At 32.8% G+C, this 27,992-nt stretch overlaps 1 long non-coding RNA gene and 1 pseudogene across 1 annotated transcript; one reads left to right on the forward strand and one right to left on the reverse strand.

Moving 5' to 3' along the window:
* Nucleotides 1-15,255: 15,255 nt before the first annotated feature.
* LOC107939942 ((+)-delta-cadinene synthase isozyme XC1-like) lies at nt 15,256-27,971 on the forward strand (annotated as a pseudogene).
* Nucleotides 16,706-17,516, reverse strand: LOC107939939 (uncharacterized). Its single transcript, XR_001695281.2, has 2 exons — nt 17,243-17,516; nt 16,706-16,962 (listed from the first exon to the last, which is right to left on the reverse strand). It is a non-coding gene; the product is annotated as an uncharacterized lncRNA (long non-coding RNA).
* Nucleotides 27,972-27,992: the final 21 nt, after the last annotated feature.

Raw genomic sequence — 27,992 nt, forward strand, 5'->3', positions numbered from 1 at the left:
CAAAAATTTTGACGTTCGGGCACTTAATTTAGTCAAAAAGACTAAATCGTAAAAAGTGAAAAAGTTGAGTTCTACACATTAGAGGTGTCCAATTGTTATGAAACTTTTAATTGAGGGTCCTTAAATGGTAATTAGACCATTGGTTAATTTTTGGACAAACATAGACATGAAATGGGTGTAATAAAATATTTTCAAGTTAGGGGTATTTTGGTAAACTAATAATTAAAAGAAGTAAAAAAGGGAAATAAGCCAAATTAGCTATCATCTTCTTCATTCAACCATTTCTACTAGAAGCAGCCATGGTTAAGGTTTGTTCAAACTCCCAAGCTTGATTGTAAGTGCTCCTTAGCCCCGTTTTTAAAGTTCTTTACATTTTTGAAATCCCGGTAACTTGGTTAAGCTTATTCTAGCAATAATTTAACCTAGGGTTTATATTTGGAAAATACCCATAGGTGAAATGTGTTCATTTTGATGTTTTATGGTAGAATATGAAGCTTGAAATTGTGTTAAACAACTTTTACTAAACGATTTTATATGAAAACGAGTAAAACGACATAATCGGTAAAAATACCTAATGTTCATAAGTATATGTTAGAGTGCGAATTTGAGGTTGCTATAGAAGGGAAAAATGATCAGAATGTCATAAAACATAAGGAAATGGGATGAATTTTAATTTACGAGCCTAGGGGCAAAAATGTAATTTTGACAAAGTTTAATGGAAAAATTGTAATTTTTCCAAAATATGATTTTGGCTTAATTTGAATAATGTGAGTCCTAATTAGGCTATATTTGAAATTATACAGCAAGGAAAAATTGAAATTCAGGCTAAAATCAGAAAATATCAGGTTGTGAACAAAATGGTAAAAATGGCCATTTTCGCATATGAGGTAAGTTCATATGATTTTTAATAATGCAATGTGTAATTTAATGCTATTTTCTTGATATTGAATGAGATGTAAGTTCATGTGTAAATGTGGTAACATAATTGTTATTTTAAGTAATTTAATGATATTTATATGATATGATGATTATTATCATGAAATATTATGCTTTGTGGTTATTATTGAGTAGTATGCAAATTATGTGAGCTACCTGATAAATATGAAATGCTACCAAGTATCGGTTCCAACATTCTGTGGAAGACAACAAAGATGTGTGATTGAGGAAAATCCCATTTGAACCTTGGGAATAGATTAGGATACAAGTGACATGTCACTAGGATATTTGAGTTCCGAACTAGTTGAGTTGAGTCGAGTTCATGAGATGTAACTAGGCGTCCGAACTCATTGATTTGAGTCCGAGTTCACTTATGGATGCGAACACCCGATCTCGTTGAGTTGAGTCCGAGTTCACTTATGGGTGGGTTACATGGTAGCTTGGCTACACATATATTCTGTAGGCTATTGAGTTTGTCTAGCTGTGGGCATGGCACTTATGTGCATGCATTCCGTGTATCCGATTATATTCTGAATGTTCAACAGGTAATTTGGTGAAGTATTCATTGATGATCCCAATGAGATAAGCCATTGGTGAGTATGTCTATGAGTTATGTTACAAGTTGTACAGGTATGTACACTAAACTTATGTGTGATGCCTTGACATGTGATGATCTATGATGTATATCGTATTTGGTGAATATTATGAAAATGACATGATTTGGAATAAGTCCTTGATACTTGATGACATTGAGATTATGGATTTATGCTTATGAAGCATAATTATGTGTTCTTACCATTATGAATAAAATGATATTGTATGGATTTGGTGAATAATAGTAATGAATGAGAAAATTCAGCCTTGGCAGTTTTGGGTTACTGCAGTGGTGCAAATTTGGAAATTCACCATAAATTATGGAAATTGAATTAGGGGTTGAATAGAATATCAGGTTAAATCTTAATGAGTCTAGTTTCACATAGAAGAAACATTATATGCAATCAAAATTTATATTATGAGATATTTAAATTGATGTGAGACAGAGTTTGAATGAATTTGTAATCCCCTATTTTGATGTGAGAAAATCATTAAAAATTGTATAAAAATAATTATGGGTTGTAATTTATATTATTAAAATCCTTAATGAGTCTATTCACTATAAAGATAGATGAGAACATTATCCGAATTTTTTACTATGAGAAAAATAATTTTTAGTGAAGAGAGGTGAGAACTATTGGACAGCAAAATAGGGGAAACTTTAATGAATAAACTGTACTAATTGGCTGAATAAAAAATTCTGGAAATTTTATGGGAGAAAGGTATATGAGTCTTGTTTCAAGTAAAATTAATGAAACTTAATTTGGAGTCTCGTAGCTCTAGATATAAATGAATTAGTAACTGTAACTTGGAAAAATAGCTTAACCTGAACAAGAGTAAATTGTACAATTATGATGTTTTACTTTTTTTTAAATGTGGGTGATTGCTTATTAACTTCATCTAGACTTACTAAGCGTAAAGCTTACCCCTTCTCTCTACTTCTTCAGTTTTGGTAGGTTGGCTTGGGGTTGGAGATCGTCGGAGGCAAAATCACACTATTAAGCTATCATTTTTGGGAGAATTAATTCAAATATTAGAAGTATCAAGTGAGTGGCATGTATAGGAAGTTGGTTTGTGATATGTATTATTATTATGAATTTGACCATATGTATCAGTCTGCATTGAGTTATCGTATATGATCATGAGATGTGGTCCTTATCCATTATGGTTTGTAAGTTTAATTAATCATGTCATGTCCTATGTTTTGATGTGATGATATAGTTAGCTTTGTTTGTTATGCATGATTGGTAATACATCAGGTAAGTTAAATGCAGGGTAGTGGATCATGAATTAAATGGAAATGAGTAATGTTGCCTTAAATATGGATGTTTAATGGACCAATTGGTAACTACATTATGATGGTATAAAATGAGAATAAGATTTAGCATGTCCAGTTCTAGTTAATGTAAGAATGTATATTATATACAGGATGGTAAGCAAATATGTTTAAAGTGAATGACATGTTATTGCATGATTATGGATGTGTAAGTGCTCATTTATGCCACGTTATATATCTTTAAATATGAGTCTATGCATGTGTTCAAAAAGTTTTGAATTAAATGAAATTTTATGGCTCAGTTTTCGTCTATGTGTATGGTTAAGTCTGGTAATGCCTCATACCCTCTTCCGACCTTGGATATAGGTAAGAGGTGTTACAGCGAATCTCGGTAAAGAACATTGGAAAGCAGTTTAGTGGATTTTAAGATACTTACGAGGTACTATTGATGTTTTCTTACAATTTGGAAGAACTAGAGATTGAGTCATTGGGTATGTTGATGCTAATTTTGCTCGAGACCTTGATAGAAGAAGATCTCTCACAGGTTATGTCTTAACAATTAGAGGTTGTGCAATTGGTTGGAAAGCCACTTTGCAAACTACAATCGCTTTGTCTACCACTAAAGCTAAGTACATGGCGATTACTGAGTTTGTAAAGAAGCTATTTGGTTGAAGGGACTATTTAGTGAACTCAATGAAGACCTTCAAATTAGTACAGTATTTTGTGATAGTCAGAGTGTCATCTTCCTTACAAAAGATCTAATGTTTCATGAGAGAAAAAAATACGTTGATGTTCGGTATCATTTTGTTCGTGATATTATTGCTCGTGGTGATATTGTTGTGAGCAAAATTAGTACTCATGAAAATCCTGCAAATATGATGACTAACTCACTCCCTATAACCAAGTTTGAGCATTGTTTAGACTTGGTTGGTGTTCATTGTTGAAGTTAAACCCTTAAGGGGTTTTATCGAAGAGGTGAAAAACTTGTTCGTTTAGATTTCGTGTCAAGGTAGAGATTGTTAGAGTTGTGTAACCCAAAATCTAAGAGATTACTTGCAAGTCAAGTTAAACAAAATACATCTTCTTTCTAGAAGATTTAGTATTTATGGGTATAATATATTTAGCATTTATTAACATAATATATTTGACTTTGATTAGAATTAGGTTTTTTTCAACCTATAAATAGATGTAGTCGAAACTCCTCTTGTAACCATTCGAATTCGACATTGTGAATTTTCTTCTCCTCTGCCCGTGATTTTTTCCCGAAAGGGTTTCCACGTAAAAATCTGTGTGTTCTTTATTTTTATTTCTCTTTTCTTTGCGATATATTGTCATTATCGATGTTCTATTTTTAAAAAAGTTTTTCAAACTTGAATAGGACATGGATGCCAAAAGCCAACTACAATACAAAGAACTGAAGAAAGAAGTGAGGAGAATGTTGGTGACAAGAACAAATAAACCATCCCAAAAGTTAGACATAATTGATCCAATTAAACGCTTAGGTGTGGCTAAACATTTCGAGAAAGAGATAAAAGATGCCTTACAAATTATATATCATCATCATTGCAATCATGTTCAGACTGATGACGATCTCTACACTACTACTGCTTGATTTTGTTTGCTAAGAGAGCATGGTTCATTGTTGTAAAAAAATAAAAAATAAAATAAAAAACACACAAACTTTTACGTGGAAACCGTTTCGGGAAAAAACCACGGGCATAGGAGAAGAAAATTCACTATGTTGAATTTGAATTATTACAAGAGGAATAGACTATATCTATTTATAGGCTTGTAAAGCCATATTCTAGTATGACTGAAACACCTTATTCTAATCAATATCAAATAGATGGAATTTAATAAGGTTTAAAAAACCTTATTCTAAAATAAAATAAAAGAAGTGTAATTCTATATGGATTCTTCTTTTATTTTATTTTACCACTGTATTTTATTTAAATAAGGATTCGGGTCACTTATTTCTAACAATCTCCAGCTTGACACAAATTCTCAGTGAACAAGTTCTTCATCACAAACTCTCAACGAACAAGTTCTCCACCTCTTCCATAAAAACCCTTAAGGGTTTAACTTCAACAATGATCAACAACCAAGTCTAAGCAATGCTCAAATTGGTTATAGGAAATGACTTAGTCATCATACCTGCATGATTTTCATGAGTACTAATTTTGCTCACAACAATATCACCACGAGCAATAATATCACGAACAAAATGATACCGAACATTAATGTGTTTTGTTCTCTCATGAAACATTTGATCTTTTGTAAGAAAGATGGCACTCTGACTGTCACAAAATACTGTGCTGATTTGAAGGTCTTCATTGAGTTCACTAAAAAGTCTCTTCAACCAAACAGCTTCTTTACAAGACTCAGTAATCACCATGTACTCAGCTTCAGTGGTAGACAAAGCGACTGTAGTTTGCAAAGTGGCTTTCCAACTAATTGCACAATCTCCGATTGTAAAGACATAACCCGTGAGAGATCTTCTTCTATCAAGGTCTCCAGCAAAATCAACAACAACATACCCAATTACTCTATCTCTAGTTCTTCCAAACTGTAAGTAAACATCAATAGTACCTCGTAAATATCTTAAAATACACTGAACTACTTTCCAATGTTCTTTATCGAGATTCACCATATATTTGCTAACTTCACTAACTGCATATGATAAATCTAGACGTGAACAAACCATATCAATCATGAGAGATCCCATTGCACTAGAGAATGGAACATGTGACATGTACTCAATCTCATCGTCTGATTGTGGAGACAAAACCGATGAAAGTCTGAAATGGGCTGCTAAAGGAGTACTAACAGGCTTAGCACTCTGCATATTGAACCTGCAAAGAACTTTCTTAATGTACCGCTTCTGACTTATGTACAATTTATTTGCTTTTCTCTCTCTGAGAATCTTCACACCAAGTATCTTCTTTGCTGGTCCTAAATCTTTCATCTCAAATTCTTCACTTAGTTGGGTTTTGACCTTTCTTATCTCTCCTTTATCTTTTGTTGCTATCAACATGTCATCAACATAAAGAAGTAGATACACAAAAGAACCATCACTGTTTTTCTTAAAGTAAACACAACTGTCAAAACTACTTCTTTTGAAATCATAAGAAGTCATAAAGGAATCAAACCTCTTGTACCACTGTCTTGGTGACTGTTTCAAATTGTAAAAGGGACTTTTTCAGCAATCCAAGATAGTCCTCTTTTTTTTGAGACTGTAAAACCCTCTGGTTGTTGCATGTAGATATCCTCCTTAAGTTCTCCATGCAAAAATGCAGTTTTTACAACTAACTGCTCAAGCTCCAAATCATGCATGGCCACAATACCAAGCAAATCTCGAATCGAACTATGCTTAACAACTGGGGAGAACACATCTGTGAAGTCCACTTTAGGAATTTGACTGTAACCCTTTGTAACAAGCCTTGTTTTATATCTGGGTTTTTCAACTCCTGGAGTCCCTTCTTTCTCTTTAAACACCCATTTACAACCAACAGCCTTTTTTACCTTTAGGAAGTTTTACAAGATCCCATGTTCTATTGTTGTGGAGTGATTCAATCTCCTCTTGCATAGCAAACATCCACTTTTTTTATTCTTCACAGCTAATCGCCTCAAAATAATTAGATGGCTCTTGATTTGCATCTATATCTTTAGCTACATTTAAAGCATAAGCAACTAGATTAGCCTCGGCATACTTCTTTAGATGTTTAATTTCTCTTCTAGTTCTATTTTTGGCGATAGAGTATTGCGGTGAAGAAACAACTTTATTCTCAATTTTTGTACTAGCTTAAGGAGTCGACTCTGTATTAATCTGATGCTCCACTTGCTTTTGATTTTCTTTATTAGAAGAGTCTTTAAGAGATAAGTTAGGTAGCATAGCAGTTTCATCAAAAACAACATCTCTGCATCATAACTTTTCTATTTTCAGGACACCATAACTTATACCCTTTTACACCAGCTTTATAACCAAGAAAAACACATTTAATAGATCTCAATTCCAAATTTTCAGTATCCCAAAGATCATTAAATCAGAATAATTAGTAGGATTACCAGACCATACCTCTTGTGGAGTCTTTTTCTCAATGGCAACGGATGGGGATTGGTTGATCAAAAAACATGTAGTAGAGGCTGCTTTCGCCCAAACCGACTTTGGTAAGTTGGCATTTGACAACATAAATCGAACCTTCTCCATGATCGTTCTGTTCATTCATTCTGCAACGCCATTTTACTGTGGAGTATGGCGAACTGTCAAGTGTCTCACGATCCCTTCTGACTTGCAAAATCTATTAAACTCATCAAAACAGAACTCTAAGCCATTATCTGTGAGGAGGTATCTTATTTGTTTTCCCGTCTGTTTTTCAATCATAATTTTCCAAGACTTAAATGCAGAAAACACATTACTTTTCTACTTCAAGAAGAATGCCCAAACTTTTCTAGAAAAATCATCAATAAAGGTTAGCATATAATTAGCTCTACCTCTCGAAGGCACTCTAGATGGCCCCCACAGATCAGAATGAAAATACTCCAACGTTCCCTTTGTGTTGTGGATTCCTCTGGTGAATCGAACTCTTTTTTCCTTCCCAAAAACACAATGCTCACAGAAATTCAGTTTGCAAATTCCTTGCCCATCAAAAAAATCCTTTTTTTCTCAATTCTGCCATGCCATTCTCACTCATATGCCTTAGGTGCATCTGCTAAAGTTTAGTAATATGATCATCTGACAAGGAAGAAGAAGCGACAGCTGCATCACCAGTAACAGTAGAACCCTGCAGAACATGTCGTACGTCACTAAGTGTTTTGACAACTCCATCAAACATTTTAACAACTTTAATTGTTCCAACACCTGCGATTTTACATGAAGTATTATTTCCCATCAAAACAACACCTTCAAACACTGTTTCATAAGTTGTAAACCAATCCCAATTAGGACTCATGTGGAAGGTGCAACCTGAATCAAGTATTCACTCCTCGCTTACTTTAGAATCATTGATAGAAGCCACTAGAAGTTCACCATCGCTGTAGTCTTCTACAACATTAGCTTCACTAGAATTTTCTAGTTGTTTTCCTTTTTGATTTTCAACCCTAGATCTTCCTTATCATACTAAACCTCCATGGCCTCTAAGTTTGAGAGAATTTCTTTAAACACTGTTAAGTGTTCATGTACAGACGCACCTTCCTCCAAACAATGAGCATAAAGACGTTGCTTCATATGCAACTTGCTTGTTAGAGTTTTCGACATACATATTTCTTCTAGCCTCTTCCATAATGCAGCGGTGGTCTTCTCTTTCATCATATCCTGCAAAATTTCGTTTGACAAATGCAGATGTAATTGTGTTAACGCCTTTCGATCCTTACGCTTCTTATCTTCATCTGTTAATGTCAAAGGCATCTTATCTATCCCTAGCAGGGCATCCTTCACATCCATCTGCGCAAGAACTACTTGCATCTTAATTCGCCATAGCACAAATTTGGTGTTGCGATCCAACAGCAAAATTTCATACTTCAAAGACGTCATTACCATGATCAAGATGAAAAACCTGGAAGCTCTAATACCAATTTGTGAAAAAATAAAAAATAAAATAAAATAAAGAAAACACAGGTTTTTACGTGGAAACCTTTCGGGAAAAAACCATGGGCAGGGGAGAAGAAAATTCACTATGTCGAATTCAAATTATTGCAAGAGGAATAGACTATGTCTATTTATAGGCTTGTAAAGCCATATTCTAGTAAGACTGAAACACCTTATTCTAATCAATACCAAATAGATAGAATTTAATAAGGTTTTTTAAACCTTATTCTAAAATAAAATAAAAGAAGTGTAATCCTATATGGATTTTTCTTTTCTTTTATTTTACCACTATATTTTATTTAAATAAGGATTTGGGTGACTTCTTTCTAACAATTGTGGTATGTTTTAATTTGTTAGAAGTAAATTTACACTCTTATATTAATGTAAAATTAATGTAGTTTACACTTTGTAGATTTTTTTGTATAATTAGTATTATGATGATCCGATGATTATATATAAATATGTTATATTTATATAGATTATGCATGTCAAAATTTTTAATAAAATAAAGATATCTAACTATTTATTTTATGTAAAAAAATTTCAATGATTGAACATACACATTCAACAAATTCAAAGATGAGAAAGGAAAGTTTAAAAATCCTTAATCAATGATATGAAAGGAATACTAGAATTGAATGAAGCTGCACACTTTCAACTGTATGGAGAAAATATATTAGAAGAAGCACTTTCTATCACAGTGTTCCATCCAAAGTTAAAGAAAATTATAGTAGACTATCCTCTCTCCACATAGATTGCTAATGCTCTAAAGCTAACCCTTCATAAGAGCTTATTCAAATTGATTGCTAGGAGTTACATTTCCATATATGAAGAATATGGTAAATAAGATAAAAATTTAATTAAATTTGTGAAATTAGGTTTTAAAATAGTACAACATTTGAACAAAAAAGAGATAAATAAATTAACTAAGCAATCTAAAATGCTCATAGGCTTTCACGATTTGAATATTAGTGTGCTCTAGGCTCTTTGATGGTCTCAGGTGTATTCATATCAAAATATTGGTTGCTGTTTGTTGGAACCTAATAGTTTTTAATTATTTATAAATCAAGTGATGAAATAAAAGTATATTAAATGGAGTAGTTTAAGCTGTATCCTATTTTTTTTTTGGTGAAAGGAGCATAAGCAAGAAGGCAACTTTAAAAGACTTTAAGATAAGTTAAGAGCTTGATCCTGTTGGATAGAAGTAGCCACCACATCAGGAGGGACTTCAAAAATCTGGAGGGAGGTCTGCCAAGAGAGACTGATCTTCGCTAGCTTGTAGTAACTAGATTATACTCTCGAGGAACGTACATGATTTCCCACTGTTCTACAGAACGCATGACTCTTTTGACTCTTCTAAGAAAGGTAATCCCAAAGTCCACATTTTCTTCCATATTTAAGGCTCTGACCACTTCCATATTGTCTGTCTGGATCCTGACTCTCATATACCCCTTATTTAAAAGCATGAGGATTCCATCAAGAATACCCTAAAGTTTTGCTTCAAAAGGTGAACATCTACCTAGATAATGTGTAAACCTCAAGATCTAATGTCCATCCCGATCACGAACCACTCCACCTGTTGAAGCCTTCTCGGAAGATCTGGTTACTGCTCCATCTGTAAATAAAGATACCCAATCTTCTGAGCAATGGTGGTGAATCTTTAAATGCCTGGATCCATTCTTGGTTCCTAGCAAAAAGGATTCAAAATGTTGAGCCCAACTGAGAGACGATTTGATGGCATACTGGGCCGTCCAATCAATGTTTTGAAAGATGAAAAGATTCCTGTTCTTCCAAATTCTCCAAGCGATTAATCCAAAGAGGCATGACAAAGCAATTCCCTTATCCGGCAACTTAAGCTGACAACAAAGATTAGTTAAAAACCAAATATGAAAAGGGTCAGAAAAGAACCTGGCTTGCTTCTCTATAGGAACAATAAGCTTCCACACTTTTTTAGCCTTCAAACAATCACGGATCACGTGCATGATATCTTCATTGGCATAATCGCACTATGGGCACTTACTACTCTGCCCAATGCCTTTTCTGGCCCTTTCGAAATTAGTAAAAAGTCTCTGTTTAGCCATAATACAAAGGAAAAGACATGCCCTCTGAGGGCCTTGATACTTTCAAACAGGCCTCCAAATGTCATCTTTAGGGCTCCAAGAATTTTCCTTTAAGGACCAGTAAGCACTGCAAACAGAAAAGGATCTTGATCCAGAACGAGCCCAAATGATTCTGTCCTCATCCCCTGCCGGATATGGAGGAGGGATGCTAACGATACGTTTGATTACATCTTCAGACAACCAAATATTGAGCATATCAACATTCCAAGAGCCATCCTAAAGCACCCAATCCTTCAGCGTACTATTCAAGTTAAGTCTTTCATGAGCAGAAACATAGGAAAAAAGAGGCCCAACATCAGGTATCTAATTATCTTTCCAAACCTGGATTAAAGAGCCATTCTCTACCGACCACATAAGATTCTCATGAAAAATGGGTCACACCTTAGAGATAGATCTCCATAGATGGGAGTAGTTACTTCTATGAATAGAATCAGGAAGCTGATTTTTCCACCCATATTTTGAGCGAAGAACTCAAACCCATAAAGCATCCTTACGAGAGACAAGGTTAAACCTAATTTTCATAAGAAAAGAATTATTCTGATCCTGAAGATGTCTAATCCCTAATCCTCTGCAAGACCTAGGCTGACAAATGGAGTCCCAATCAACCAAAGCAGTTTTAGTATGACCAACTGCACTTTCCCAAATAAACTGTCTAGCAATCTTCTTAATCTCATCACACTTTAGGGACAGCTAAGGACTACATGAAATAGTTAGGAAAGTAAGAAGAACAGATTGAGAGAGAGTGACCCTACCTGCAAAGAAAAGTTTCCTAGCTTCCCAATTATGGAGTTTGCATCTTACTTTATCCACCATAAAATTCAGAGTGCTCCTAATAACTCATTCGTGCAGAAGAGGCACCCCCAAATATCTCCCAAGGTTGGAAACTTTCTGAAACCCAAAGAATTGACTAATCTGATCACAAACACTAGGATCTACTCCTTTAGAAAAATACATATTACTCTTCCTTGTACTAATCTTTTGACCAGAAAAGTTACAAAATCGTTGAAGGATTTCCTTGAGAACTTGGGCTTGATTCATCTCCGCCTTGTAGAAAATGACGAGATCATCAGCAAAGATGAGATAAGATAATACCGGTACCAATCTGGATAATCGAATAGGGCTCCATCTACCGGCTGCGATGTTCGATCTGATCAAGTAACTTAGCCAATCCATACAAAGGACGAAAATATAGGGCGATAGGGGACACCCTTGCCTAACCCCTCTTACCGGCTTAAAGGACTTAGAGGGAACTCCATTCTAAAGAATCTGTATGGTAGAGGAAGAAATAGCATCCATAATTACCTTCCTGATTAAATCAGGTGTCCCAGCAGCACCAAGAGAAGCATCTATGAACTTCAAGCTAATCCTATCATAAGCTTTTTCCAAGTCCAACTTAATAGCCTTCCATTTCCTATCATCTTTCCTACTACGCATCGAATGTATGACTTCCTATGCAATGATGATATTATCAAAAATACTTCTACTAGCAATAAAACCTGCTTGCTCTAGAGATATAAAGTTTGGAAACACCACTTTAAATCTATTGGCGATTACCTTCATCACCAACTTATACATAACGGAACACAGACTAATAGGCCAAAAATGACTGAAGTCCTCCGGATAATCTTTCTTCGAGACAAGCGTAATAAGGGTATTATTGAGAGCGTCTTTAATTCTATTACCAGCAAAAATTCCTTGGACCCATTCACAAACCGCTTCTCCTACTAAATCCCATTGACTCTGGAAAAAAAGCGCATGGTAACCATCACTTCCTAGAGCCTTCAATGGAGCCATGTCGAACAGGGCTTTTTTAATTTCGTCATTCAAAACTGGCTTACTAAGATAATCAATTTCATTCTCCTTGAGACGATGAAAGATATTTGCAGGAAGGTTAGGCACGGGAGAAGGAGTTTCACCATACAAATTTTCAAAAAATATGGCAGCCTCATCACTGAAAACCAGCTGATCTGCACATCACTCACCATTGCTAATACGTAAGGCCATAACACGATTTGCTTTCCTCCTTTGCAGCGTACGATTATGGAAAAAGTTGGTGTTACGATCCCCAAACTGGAGCCAATCACAGCTCGCCTTCTGTCTCTATAATAGTTCCTCATGATTGAGCACACTCTCCAACTTATCTCTGACCTCTATCTCTAACTTAATTAATCTCCTAGAATTTGACTGATCCATAGGCTTTTGAATATTCCCAAGTGACTTCATAAGCTATTTTTTCCTCGTTCCTATAAAGCCATAAACGGGTCTGTTCCAATCTTTAACATGTGAAGTAAATTCAGATAAAGAATCAGCCATATTACCTGAAAATCTCCACTTCTTAACAATCAGATCCTTAAAATTTGCATGCTTTGTCTATCCTACAAGGAATCGAAATGCTCTCCCTTTTGAGGTATTAAGCTCAGGATTAATCTTTAGGAGAATGGGCCTATGGTCTAACTTAATACGAGTAAGATGATAAATAAGTGCCTGCGAAAAAGCCAAAATCCATGCATCATTAGCAAGGGCTCGATCCAATCACTCTTGCATATTACCTTTTTGCCAGGTAAAAGACGGTCCAACAAAGCCTAGGTCCTATAAATTACACGAGTCAACAAAATTACCAAAGAAATTACATCTCTTACCAATGGAACGATCACTCTTTTTGTTTTTATTAGAGAGAATGGCATTGAAATCACCCAAAATTAACCATGGCAGATGATCCTGAGGTCAACATTCAATTTGTCAGTCCATAAAGATCTCCTCTTAATTTTGTTAGGATTACCATACACAACAAAGAGGAAAAAAGAATTGTAAAAATTGTTCCCCTGAATGCATAGCAGCATAAACTGGGGATGATTGTGAATAATTTTAATAGAGATATAATCTTTCCATCCGACCCATATGCCACCTGAAAAACCAACAGATTCAATGCGATGAGAAAAATCAATACCCAATTTACCAATAATGGAATCAGCTTTTGTGCCACTAACTCTAGGTTCTAAAAAGCACACAATATCCGGATTGTGCTCTAAATTATACTCACAAAAAGCACGAATAAACTTACTACTTGCACACCTTTGGCAATTCCAAGAAAAGATTGAAATATTAGAATTCATAAAAAATAAATTAGAAAATATCAACACAAATAAATATCTAAAAAACAACCACTAGACAAAAAATAACAAAATCGAATTAAGTTGTTTTACCATCCCTAGTATCGCCTGTACCAGGGTTCACTTTCTGAATATTCGTAATAGATTGAGCCAGCTTGGTCAGAGAGTCTCTCAAAGGAATTTTGGAAGAATTTTTAGTTTTAAAAAAATTCCCTTTTTCATGAGAGACTTTATTAATTTTCCTTGGGGCCCAAAATCCCCCATCTTTTCCACCCATTAATTTTCCTATAGCCTGAATTTTGCTAGCATCGAAATCTTACAAGGAGGCCTTCCCCGTGTTTCTATTATCAGCTAAATCCTTCTCTTTAAACGAGACAGCAGTATGCTTGGTGTTATTCAAGCCTTCAATAATATTAGCAACCGGAATTTCAATTAATTCTGGTACCAAGGCAACAGTTTTAGAAGCTGTACTAAGATCCTCAATATTATTCTCCCCCTGGTCAACAAACATAGGGCTAATGCACGAGAAATTCACTGGCATATTATTAAAATTTGAATTTTGTGAATTATGTAAATCCATGTTATCTGAAGAATTAAAATATGAAATAAAAGGTTGTTTAGAAGAACTTCCTGGGTCACTGTGTGTGGAGTCCAAAGCATGACAATTGGATCCTTCTAAATTACTGGCCTGGATCACATTAAACAATCTTGGGTCTTCTGTCCGCTCGCCATTATTTGAGTTAATAGCTCGCAAAGCCGAGCCCACCACTGGCCTATTAATATTTGGGTCTGCTATAATAGAATTAGACAGCCCATTCTCTGGAATAACTCCCCCCAGCCGACTGGTCTTATTAACTTTAGGGTTATCTCGAAGGATGATATTTTGTTTCATCCCAAAATTAGGATCTTTCAATTTCCCCTAAGAGTCAGTCCCTATTCCTTTATCTCCCTTATCCTGCTCCTTTCCCAAATCGGATTCACCTTCCATACTAGCCAAAGCGCCAAATCGGGAACCCGAATTTCCTCTCTCCTTATTCTCCGTTCTAATAGAAACATTATTCCGAGAATTTCGCCTGCTTTTTCGTTCGACCACCATCCATGGTCCGAAAACAGTGGTATCTTCTCTTTTTTCCGACTCCACCGGATCAACATTCATCGTCTGCTCCTCCGGTGTAGGTTCCGATTGCATCACGGTACAGAGTTCCTTAGTAGGTTCATACTTCCCACATGGAAAAAAAGATGGTCGACAGCGCTTCATATTCAACTTTCTGAATTCTGCCATTCACGAGGATTTGAGCAACCAAGGGTCTATACAGATTGATGAAGGCTGCTAGTCTGGCGAACCTGCCTTTAGTCCTGCTATCAGTATTAAAGTCCAAGCGAATCACTTTCCCGATGGTGTTTCCAATTGCCTCGATAATTTTTCTTCTTGTATAAATAACTTGGAAGTCCAGGCAGTCTAATCCATGCCAACACTAAGCTTGGGTAGGGTTGTGAGGGGCAAAACTACTTTGTCCAGGGTTGAACTGTTAAGTATTGGCCATACACTATCCAAGGGCCCTGGGCCAGAACTTTAGTGTAATCATCGAAAGATTGGAACTTTGCCAAAAAGTAACCATTTTCGATATCCATGAGATGGAATGGTTTGGCAGTGTTCCAAAGACTGCTAATTCAATTATTAAGTGCCCCATAGCCAATGTTTCTTCCAAGTAATTTTAATATTATCGGGAGTTCCATCTCTTTAACTAAAATTTTTTGAATCCTTTCAGAGAAGTCAATGTAAGGAATACCATTATTAACAGATCTATGAATGTCTCCTTCTAAGAATTCAAGACTTTCATCTAAGTTGTATACTATTACAAGAATTATATACTATTAAATTAGAATAAAGTTAACATTTACTATTTAAAAAATATCATTTATTATTTAACAAAGTTAATATTTATAAAGTTTTCATAGTTATGTAAATGAAATATTTTATTTGAAAATAAATTACAATTAAAAATAATAATTTTTAAACAATTTTTATATAATAAATGTTAACTCTGTTATAATATTATCTTATTTGATTTTTATTAATAATATAAGACTAAATTAATCTATTTAATAATAAAAAGATTAATTTAATTCTTTTTATACTAGATGTACCTCTAAATACTGTAACCTTGTTTAACTAAAAAAACATTATCCGTTTAGAGCAATTTGAAAGCGGTGGAGCGGTGCTATTAATAAGTCCAACTTCGTAATAAACCATGTAAAAGAATATTATGTAGAACCAAACAAACAAGTCATCTACAAATAAAAAATCAATATGCAGTAAGGTGAAAAACCTCAAAAGGATGGTGCCTATAAATAGAAGCTACTCATAAAAGCATTTGGATCACACAAAACTCTAAACAGCTTTTACCATACTAAACAAAATGTCTTCTCCAATTTCTACAAATCTTGTTCCATCTCAACATGGTAACACCTCCAAGGAAAATCGTCATTTGGCCAATTTTAAACCTAGCTTTTGGGGGGGGGGGGACATTTTCCTCTCTTCTCCTTCTCAAATAGTATGTTCAGAAGTATGATAATCACTTTTAATTTGTGTTTGTGTGACAGTATTATTTAGATTTGATGTAAGTGCTAATATGTATTTCATACAAATGTATTCAATTTTTTAAAACTATTTTCGTAATTGAAAAGACGTACATTTATTCTCATTTCAATGTGTCGGATACATACATGTGAATAATTTAAAATTAATATAAAGCTTTACATTTGAATAGAATATGGATGCTGAGAAGTGAGGAGAATGTTAGTGGCAAATATGGACAAATCGTCCCAAAAGTAGCATATAATTGATGCAGTCCAACGCTTAGGTGTGGCTTACCATTTCGAGAAAGAGATAAAAGAGGCCTTGCAGATTATATACCATCATCATTGCAATCATATTGAGATTGATGGTGATAATCTTTACACTACTGCTGTTCGATTTCGCCTGCTAAGAGAGCATGGTTTCGATGTGCATTGTAGTATGGTTATTATATTTAATTCTTATTTTGTAATGGGCCAATTTATCTCGGCCCGAGACAAAGCAAAATAAATAGAAAATAACAAAACCAAAATAAATTAAGACAGTCTGTTAAACAAGTCCAAAACAACAGGCCCAAAGTTACGTAGCCCAATAAGGCCCAAAACAAACCCAACCCAATAGTCCAAAGCTCAAACAATTCTTAGGGAAACCCTAGGGTTTCCAATCTTGTGACCGCAGCCCCCAGCACCCGTGCATTCACAACCTCAACTGCCATTGCCACGTGCTTCGTTCCTCCAGCTGGCTCCGTTCGTACCTGCAACAGACTAACAACCCACAACAAATTGATAGCAAATAGATCTAAGGAAAAATTTCTTGCATTTTCTTTATTTCTTTATTCGGCTATAAAAGAAAACCAAATGTAATACTGTAGAGGAGATTTTTGTGCAATGGAATACAGAGCAATTTAAGCAAAAGATTCTTTTCAAAGGTGATCCTTATTTTGATTTTTACATTTGAAGTAAATTTAGCATAAGATCGTTTGTTTTTTTTTTCTCTTTTTACTTTTTTTTAAACCTTTTTAAAAAAAAAGGGATAGGAGAATACCTGTTTCGGGTAGCATCGTCAAAGCCTCGGTTCCTTCGTCTAAGTTGCGCCTAAAGGGAAATCCAAACCCTTCTTTACCGTTGTTGTGAAGTTTATAAGCCAGATCGTTGTGGTTCTAAGTGAGGTTGAAAGGGGGGATGCTCGCGGCTGACTACCATTTGCAGTGGTGGAAATGGCCGATCGCTTCTTATGTTTTTGGGGGAAAATATTGTTTTTATATACATGAGGAAACGACGTCGTTTGGGGCCTGTTTCAGTGGCCTCAAAACGACGTCGCATAAGCCATTCCCGATGACCAGACCTAAACGGCCTTAGGATCCGCGTATTTTTGCGATGAAAGGGTATTTCGAAATCAGTCCCTCCCTTCTGCGATGTTACTCGATTAGGTCTTTTACCTCTTTTAATTTTGCCCAGAAATTTTGTGTAAATTTCATTTTGATCCGTGTTTAAACGTTGTGTTCAGGAACTTGGGATATTTACCTTTTTAGTCCTCGCATGTTTGCGCGTGTTATCCTTTGGACCTTATTTCTGTTTCAATGGTTTATTTTATTTGTTAATTATCCATTTTAATTTGATTTCATTTCAATTAAGTTTTTTATAGTTCTTTTTTTTTCAATTTATTTAGCATTCATTTTTTTAAAAAAATAATTTAAATATACATTTCGAATTACTTTAATAATTTTTCCTTGTTTCAATTTCGGTATTTTGCCTTCATTTGTCCATTTTTTTAATTTTTATTTTTTGTCTAATTATAAGGATGTTATTTTAAAACTCTCTTTTATATCATGTTGTTTTAAAATTTAATATAATATTTAACGTAATTATTCTTGTATATTATTATACATATATAGTTTATGTTAAAATTAGTTTTATTCAATATACATTTTTGATTCCATGTTGTTATATATATATATATAGATATATATTCTTTTAAATCTATTTATCTATATATATATTTCCTTTCAAATTGTTATGTATATATATTACTTATCTTAATATTTTTTTCTCATTGTATGTATATTATCAACTTTAAATAGTCCTGTTTTGTTTTTTTAAAATATTTTGTAAATTATTCACTCCAAACTTCTTCTTTCATAATATCTATTTTAATAATTATTCATATACTATTATTTTTATTTTATTTTTATACATGTAAACAATTTCAAACCCTAGCATGTGTTGTTCATTTGCAAATTTTCATATATTTAATAGTTTTTACATTGTTTTTTATCAATTGTCTCCTAGTTTTCATATTGTTTTGTATATTATGTGTTGTTTTTGGTTTCCATTTTATCTTATATATTATTGTTTCATATTGTTTATTAGACTTTTGTATTATTATTTTAATTTTATTCATCTATGTTTGTAACTTGTTATATTTTATTCTAATTTGTTTTTTAATTAGCCATATTTTTAGTTTTCATGATTTTTTATTATTAATGTAAGTTTTTCAAAATAGGATGTGAGCTCATTGCTGTTGTGTGTACCTTAATTTGTTTTTTTTATGTTTATACTATTTTCATTTATTTGTAGAGTATTTTATTTATGAATATTGTTCAATGTTTATAATTTCGCCTTTCATTCACGAGTGTCGCATTGTAATTGAACTTTTCAACTTATTGGTCTAAAATTGGTCATTTTATTTTACCTCAAACAAACTGAATTTCTAGTCCGTTTTTATAATCGCTAAGTAAAAGCTTTCAAAATAAGGCAATGTTCCGTGTTTGAAAATTCGAAGAATCGAGCCCTAATGTGCAGGGTTTTCGTTTGACCAAATAATCGAACATCCTTTTGAGATTTTCAATGCATGAGTTTTGGAATCACGAAATGATCTTGGATTCGAGGATTTAAACTGTCGCATCCAAATGTGCTAGATGTGATATTTTATTCCTTCAGAACAAGAGAATCTTAACATCCAATTCGTGTACATTCAAATATTTTTAAAGGAGACTGCATTTTAGAATCTTTTCAAATTTTCGACGTTAGGACATAAATTAATCAATTAGGTACCAATTTTGGGCATTGCGAGGATGTTGATCCTTCCTCGTACATAATCGACTCCCGAACCCATTTTCTTGATTTTTGTGGACCAAAATCAGTACTTTAATAAATCAAAATGTTTTATTAGGTGATCTGATCACACCTAAACAAAAAGGATTGGTGGCAACTTCATGTTACATTTTAAAGTCAATCCTCGTTTTTTTCAAAATTTAAAATGGTTTCGACATATTTTATATTAATTTTTAATATAATTAATTCGTTTAACCAGTTTAAAATATTGAACTATTTCAATCCAACTCACCATTTTGACTCAACTTGATATTTTAAATATTGGATTGTATAAACTAACTGAACTAATCATTAGATTTAAAGTTATTGTAATCTTGAATGAACCAATTTTATTGTTGAATACAAATTTGGTTTGGCGACCCAAATTTGCAAAATCTTTTTAATAACATTATAATTGAATTAAAAGGTGATTAGATTTTGAACTCTTCCATAAATATTTTTTTAATTGCAAATTGTAATTTAGAAAATAACGTCTCAAAATTGTTTGATGATTAAGCAGAGATATTTAACAAATTCAAAGATGAGAAAGGAAATTTCAAAGAATCTTTAATTGGTGATGTGAAACATATGCTAGAATTGTATGAAGCTGCACACTTTCAACTACATGGGAAAATATATTAGAAGAAGCCCTTTCCTTCACTACATTTCATCTGAAGTTTGCAGAAACTACGGTAGACTATCCTCTCTCTACACAAATTGCTACTGCTCTAAAGCGACCCCTTCGCAGGAGCGTGCCAAGGTTGATTGCTAGGCGCTACATTTCGGTATATGAGACATACGATACCCAAGATTAAAATTTGATGAAATTTGCAAAGTTAAGATTTCAAAATCTTACAACATTTACACAAGATGGAGATAAACAAGATAAACAGGTAATCGATAGTGCTACGAGGTTTCCATAAATCAAGCCAAATAAAACCCATATTCATAGCCTAGCTATTACACAGGTATACTAATAATATATATGTATCATAATTTCTTCTTCTTTCTTGTTTTAGGTGGTGGAAAGATTTAGATGTTGCGACCAATTTTTCTTTTATAAGAGATAGATTGGTGGAATGTTATTTTTGGATGTTGGGTGCATACTTTGAACCCCACTATGCCGTTGCTAGAGCTTTTGTGACCAAAGTGACATGCCTCCTATCAATTTTGGATGATATTTATGATGCATATGGCATATATGAAGAACTTGAAATCTTTACAAATGCAATCCAAAGTTCATTCAAAACATATATCCATCTTTACTTCAAATCATTAGAAGTAAATGTTTTTTTATTGAATAATAGAGAGAATTGACCATTTGCATGAATGATATATTTTAGGTGGGATACCAACTGCATTGATCAACTTCCAGACTGCATGAAATTATGGTATAGTGAAGCCTTAAATGTTCATGAAGATATGGAAGATTTGATGTCCAAAGAAGGAAAATCATATCGCGTCCAACTCGCAATAGAAGCAGTATATATGATCTTTACTCTCTTTTTCTTTTTTTTTTCTTAAAAAAGAATCTTATTTTGCAATTTTAATAAGCTACATTAGTTGGTTTTTGCTAACTTTTTTTTTTGTTAATAGATGAAATGACAATCTCAAGTTTATTTTGTTGAGGCCAAATGGTTGCATGAAAATTACATACCAATAATGGAGAAGTATATGCCGATTGCATTTGTTTCTTGTGGTTATTGGCTTATTACGATTTCATCTTTTGTTGGCATGGAAGAGAGCATAACAAAAGAGACATTCAATTGGGCATTTAATGACCCTAAGATTATCAGAGCTTCAAGCATTATTTGTAGGCTGATGAGTGATATTGTTGGCCACAAGGTACAATAATTTATTTGTTTATTTTTATTAGGATTGTCGAAACCATTTTTTGAATTTAAAAAAACGGGGATCGACTTTTAAAACAAAGTGTGGAGTAGCCACCAATCTTTTTGTTTAGCTGTGGTTGGATCACATTAATAAAACATTTTTGTTCCATTTAAATCAATGTTGGTCTATGTAAATTTGAGAAAACGGGTTCGGGAGCCGTTTACGTATGAGGAAAAATTAGCACCCTCATTACGCTCAAAATTGGTACCAAATTGATTAAGTAATGTTCTTATGTCTAAGATTTAAAGCTATTTTTGGAGTATGGTTCCTTTTAAAACATTTGAATGGCTCAAGTTGGTCGTTAAAATTCTCTTGTTTCAAAGGCATACAACATCACATCCAGCAAGATAGGACACAATCCTTTATACCCTCAAAAACACGATAAATTTTTGACTTCCAAAAGTTTATATGTTGAAAATTACAAAAGGATGCCCAATTATTTAGCCCAACGAAAAACCGAAACCCAGCACGGTAGGCACGATTCCTCGAATTTCTAAACATTGAACATTGCCTTGCTTTAGAATTTAGAAAACACAAGTGAAATTCTAAAGGAATATTCTATTATTTTGAACAAACCGGAAATCGAAACCCAACACGATAGGGCACGATTCCCCGAATTTCCAAACATTGAATATTGCATTGTTTTAGAATTTGGAAAACACGAGTGAAATTCTAAAGGAATGTTCGATCATTTTGAAAAAACGAGAAATCGAAACCCAGCACGATAGGGCACGGTTTCTCGAATTTCCAAACATCAAACATTGGCTTCGTTTTAAGGAATTTTCAAATGAATAATTATAAAACCAGCTTAAAACGCATTAATTTGACTTGAAATAAAATGGAATAATTAATTTTAAAAAAAGTTGAAAATTATAATGCACATTTGTAGACTAAAGGAAAAATAAAAACATGGAGTAATATGCACACATAAAATACAATACCAATTAACAAACTAATAATTAACAAATTAACAAAACCAATAATTGAGTATAACTAATCTAAGAAAAATGTAATCAAACTTCTAAGCATGGATGGAGAACAACAATACGACAAATATACATGAAATAATATAAAAATGATTAACCCATGAGATACCAAGCAACATAAAATTAATATGATACAAAACAACTTCTAAAGAATGATGCATTGATGAGCAAATAACACGTGTTAGGACTTGAAATAATTTATAAAAGAAAAACTAAGAATATAAATATATAATTTTTAACATTAACGTTGCAAAAACATTTGAATCAAATAAAATGCTAAATATTTAGAAATAAAACATTTATTTGAAATTAACAATATCTATACAATAAAGATAATTTTTTTAAAAAAAACATAAAATATGGAAAGATTGCATGCACATAAAATATGAAACTAAATTAATGTACATGTGTATTATATATATAAAAAAAATAACGTGGAACTAAAATATGAATTATAAAATTAAATTAACTTCATCATAAGTTATATACGTAATAGATTGTAACAACATAATTATATGTAAATAGATTTTTTTAAAAAAACATATGTTTTGTCGAAACCATTTTTTAAAGGGAGGTTTTGAAAAACAGGGATCGACTTTTGAAAAATGAAAACGGGAGTCGCAACCAACCTTTTAAAGTGTGATTGGATCACTTAACGTTTTGGTCTACGAAATTATGAGAAAAAAAGGTTCGGGAGTCGGTTACGTACGAGGAAGGATTAGCACCCTTGTAACGCCCAAAATTGGTACCAAATTGAATAATTTTGTCTTAGCGTCAAAAGTTCGAAAGATTTTAGAAATGAGATTCCCTTAAAACCGTGATGTTTTAAATTAAAAAGAATCAAGATTCTTTCGTTTTAAAAGAGTACAAATATCACATCCAGCATGATTGGATATGATATCTTTAAACTTTTATAACTGAAATCATCTTGTGATTTGTAAAACCCGTTTAAAAGGATATTTTAGGTATTTAGACAAACGAGAAATCGCAACCCAGCATTTAGGGTACTATTTCCCGAATTCCTAAATATCAAAACATTGCCTTACTTTTAAAAAAAAATCCCTTTTAAATTAAATGAGATATAATTTTGGTTTTAAAAGTAATGATATGTTTTACATATTACAGGAAATTGAATAAACCTAATTACAATATATATATGCTTTATCATTTCATGCAAATATAGTATAGAAAATAATAATAATGACATAAATTACACAATATACATTATCACTTTAGGCATATATCATCATAAATAACTTAAATGTTGATGCATTATTGTTACAAACAAAACATAATGTAGTGCATAATGAATACAACAAATATAAATTGCAATATACATATATGATAATATCTTATGCAAATCACCATAAATAATTAATTTCATGCAAATATACAAAAACAAATGATATGTAAAAATTTAACCTACTATATCAAAATAAGAGAAAACTAAAAATAAATAAATAAATTAAAATGTATAAAATATGAATCCAATAAAAAACAAGATATTTAGAAATATATTGAATAATATAAGAGCGATTAAAGAGAACCCCCTCCTTTTTTAAAAATGATACATACATATAAGTTATATTATAGGGTATAATAACTATATATAAAAAAATGTACTAAGTATTAATATTACATTTATTTATAAAATTATTTAAAAATGTATATAATTAATAAATAATAAAATAATGTATACTTTATAATAAAATAATGGTAATGTAAGGAAATATAGTATAATATATAGTGTATAACATAATTTACAAATAAAAATATATAAAAATATAAATTATATAATATAAAAATATATAATATAAAGTATATAATATAATATAAAAAAATATTATAATATATAGTAAAATATAATATGTAATAAATATATATGAATAGAATATAATGAAATATAATATGATAAGGGATATATAAAATAATAGTAATAACATAATAAGTATTCTACATATAAAAATATAGTAACATAAATAGTATATAATATAAAACATATAAAAAACAGGATAAATATATATAATAAAATATATAATAATTTTTTTTACAAAAAATGTATAATAATAATCTAATGAATAATATATACTATTTTATATAACTAATATTTTTTTAAAAAATAATATAAAATAAAAAGGATTAAAATTGAATTTAATTAAGAAATTTGGGGGTTAATTTGCAAAATAATAAAAATTCTGGGCCTGATTGAAATGCGCTTAAATTCAGAGGACTCACTGGGCAATTTAGCCCTAATCCCAAAACGACACCGTTTCCCAAATACCGTTTTAAAATCACTGTGAGGACTAAATTGAAACGAAATTAAAACGTTAGATCTAAATTAAAAAATAAATAAAATGAAATTATAAATATTAAAATTGCGAGAGGACCAATTGGGAAATTAACCCATTTTACAAAAACACGCGGATCCTCCCCGAGTAATCGGGTCAACACGCGGATCCTAATGCTTCAAAACGACGTCGTTTTTAGGCTTATTGAATTAAGCTGAAACGGCGTCGTTTTACCGATGTTATAAAAGTAAAAAAATGAACTTAAAATTCTCATTTTAAACACTCATCAAAAAACATAGAGAGAGAACTCTAAAATTCTCTCAGAGCTCCGGCCAGTGGCCATCCTAGCTCGTCTCGGAACACCACCGCCTTCGGCCACACGCACTTCACGCGCCACCATCTGAGCCACCGTGCTCGGCGGTTAGGGCTTTCAAAGCCCCATTTTTTGCAGCGAATCAAAAAGGTAACCCTTTTTTACTATCTTTATGATGTATTTTACTATATGCTGTATCAAAAAGAAAATAAATAATGAAAAGAAAATTAAAAGTATCACCTCTGTTCTTCAGTAAACTTTTAATCTCTTTTTATATATTTTGTATCCAAAAAAAAAAAAACCGTCCCTCTTACAAGTTACAAAGGAGGCTTTTATAGCCATTGTTTCTATTATATTTTGGGAAGAAATCTTTTATTTCTTTCCATATTTGTTTTGTTTGTTTGCTGCTATTTCTTTCTTTCTTTTGCAGGTAATCGAGGAAAGTAGACCACCGGCATTGATTCGGCCGTAGGCCACAGCATGGTTCGAAGCCCGGGAACCACGGCACTGATTCGGGTCGTTGCGAGACGAAAGGACACGAGTCGAAAGGGCGTGACTCTTGGTTTAATTGCGGCGCAAACCCTAACTAGGGTTCCCTAAAGCTGAAGACAGATTGGGCCAATTGGGACGATTAAGTCTTGGGTTTAGAGTATCAGGGGTAGGGTGTAAATGGGTCTGCTGGGTAGTTCTAATTTTGAGCCTACGGGCTATTGTAAATGGACTGTTTAAAAATAAACATTCATTTATTTTTTTGGTTTTAAAGCTCGGGCAAATTTAGGTTATTGCATGTTTAAAATAACATAGATCGAATAATATATAAATCAAATATATGTACCAAGTATATGAATAATAATAGTTTAAATAATACATAAAATATGTGAATTTTCCTTTAGATAGCAAAAAGAATATATAACGAAATATAGGAATAAGTTTAAAAGAAATTGTATGTATAAAATAATATAAGATTAATAATTTACATGGCACTCTATCATGAATCATGTATATATAATAATGTACAAAAAAAACATTAAAAAAATATTACACAAATTGTTAAAGTGATATGATATAAAAAAAATATATAATGCCTTTGAAACAAATCACAATGATCAAAGTAGCTCAAAATACAAAGTAAATAAACAAGAATTAAAAATGAATGTGAAATGAATAAAAAGATGAAAAAAGGGACTTATTTGAAATAAAATTAAAATAAAAGGGATAATTTACAAATTCTTAAAATTAAATTGAGGACTAATGCGCAAGGCGGGCGAATTCACAGGGACCACAACTGAAAATATCCCTGATCTCGAAACGCTGCGCCATATTGCGGACCAAAATGAAAATGCGCCCAAATTATAGGACTGAATTAAAAAAAACAAATAAAGCAAATAAGGTGCAATTGAATGCTCGCGTGAGGGGGAGGAAATAATGCGCAAATTCCCCATTTTGAACAAAAGGGCGCGGATTCGGCCTGCCCATCGGGTCGACACGCGGATCCTTATAGCTGAAACGGCGTCGTTTTTTATTCTGGTGCTAAAGGTCCCTATTCCCATTTATTTTCTTTCCGAAAACGCAGATGAAAAAAAAAAACCCCTGCTCTGTTAGGGTTTGTTCCATTACGTAGCCACTAAACCTCCATCAACTTGATGGCTAATGGCACGGATGACGGCCAGATCTTGCCAACGGAGGCCTCGACCATGGAGATCTGGTAACCTCGCTCCCTCTTTTCCCTTTTTTTTTTAAAAAAAAACTTGAATCTTATACTGTTCTTTCAAAAAAATGAAACAAACTTTGAAGATTTAAACAAAATTTTAACACTGTTCGACCCTCGCCCACATCTATGCATTTCTAAGATGTTTGGGCTTTCATCGGCGTCGATTCGAGTCCCTTTCATGTGTTCATGCTAAGATTGCAAAACCCATCAAAAGAAATGAAAAAACAGATTTGGAAACCACCTTTCAATAACTTTTGGCTTGATTATTTTAATATCCAGTGTGTGTAACCTTTACAGATGATGAAATCTCTTGGCTTTATAGCCGAAAAGGAAAATCAAAATAAAATAAAAAATACAATTTTTTCTATATATTTTTTTTGTATTTGTTGTTGTGTTTGTCCTTTATTTGTCTTCTTTTGCAGGTACGGAGGCAACGTGCCGGAGGTAGCTAGCACATACAGAGGCTGTTGGTGGTCGTACGGCGCTTGGAGGCTGAAGGCTGCTGCGGAGCTGGTGCTGCGCAAGAGGGTGACCTAGGGTTTCTCTGATTGCCAAACTTTCGGGCCATTTGGGCCTACTTTGTTGTGTAATATTGGGCTAGGGTTATTTTGGGCCAATGAACTGTTAATATTTGTTGTAAATGGGTTGTAATATTTGGATTGTTATAATATTTTTATTATAATTTATTCTCTCTCTTTTTTTGTTTTGTGTTTGTACGGGCGCAGGCCAAAATTGGGCCTTACAAGGATTAAATTCAAAAATTGAACATACAAATTTAACGTGGAAAAATCCCTCCAAACAGGATAAAAAACCACAGGGAAAGATAATTTTACTATAATGGCAGAAGAACAAAGAGTACAAAAGATAGAGATAAAGACTAAACCTCGAGAACCCGAAAACAAAGAACCCTCAAAACGTAAACACAAAATTTTCTAAATGTGTTATGAGTTCTAATCTCTAATGGGTGTATTTTTCTAAGGTTGTAAAAGAGCCTATTTATAGACTAAATTCATAGGTTAAATAATAATAAAATAATCTAAACTAATCAGTGTTTGATTGAAATAAGTAATTAAACAAAGTTTAACTGAAAGATTATTTTTCAAATTTGACTGAAAATAGGAGTCATATTTAACAATTTTTATTATGTGAGTTTGATTTGGTTTGATATAACCATGGACAGCTCTACGTTAGCCCAAATTAATTTATATTTATCGTAGGTTGAGCAAGAGAGAGGACTTGTTTCCTCGGCAGTGGAGTGGTACATGAAACAATATGGGGTGTCAATGCAAGAGGCATACGATGAATTATACAAGCAAATAAACAATGCTTGGAAGGATATAAATGAAGAGTTCTTGAAACCAATGGCAGCACCAACATCGGCTCTTAATCGAATTCTAAACCTTGCAAGGGTCATTGATCTCCTTACACGGGCGAAGATGCTTATACGGAAGTTGGGGAGTCAGCAAAAATTAGCATCACTGCTTTGCTGATAGATTCAGTCCCAATTTGAT

Source organism: Gossypium hirsutum, chromosome A11 (genome assembly GCF_007990345.1).
Source record: "Gossypium hirsutum isolate 1008001.06 chromosome A11, Gossypium_hirsutum_v2.1, whole genome shotgun sequence".
Lineage (NCBI taxonomy): Eukaryota > Viridiplantae > Streptophyta > Magnoliopsida > Malvales > Malvaceae > Gossypium > Gossypium hirsutum.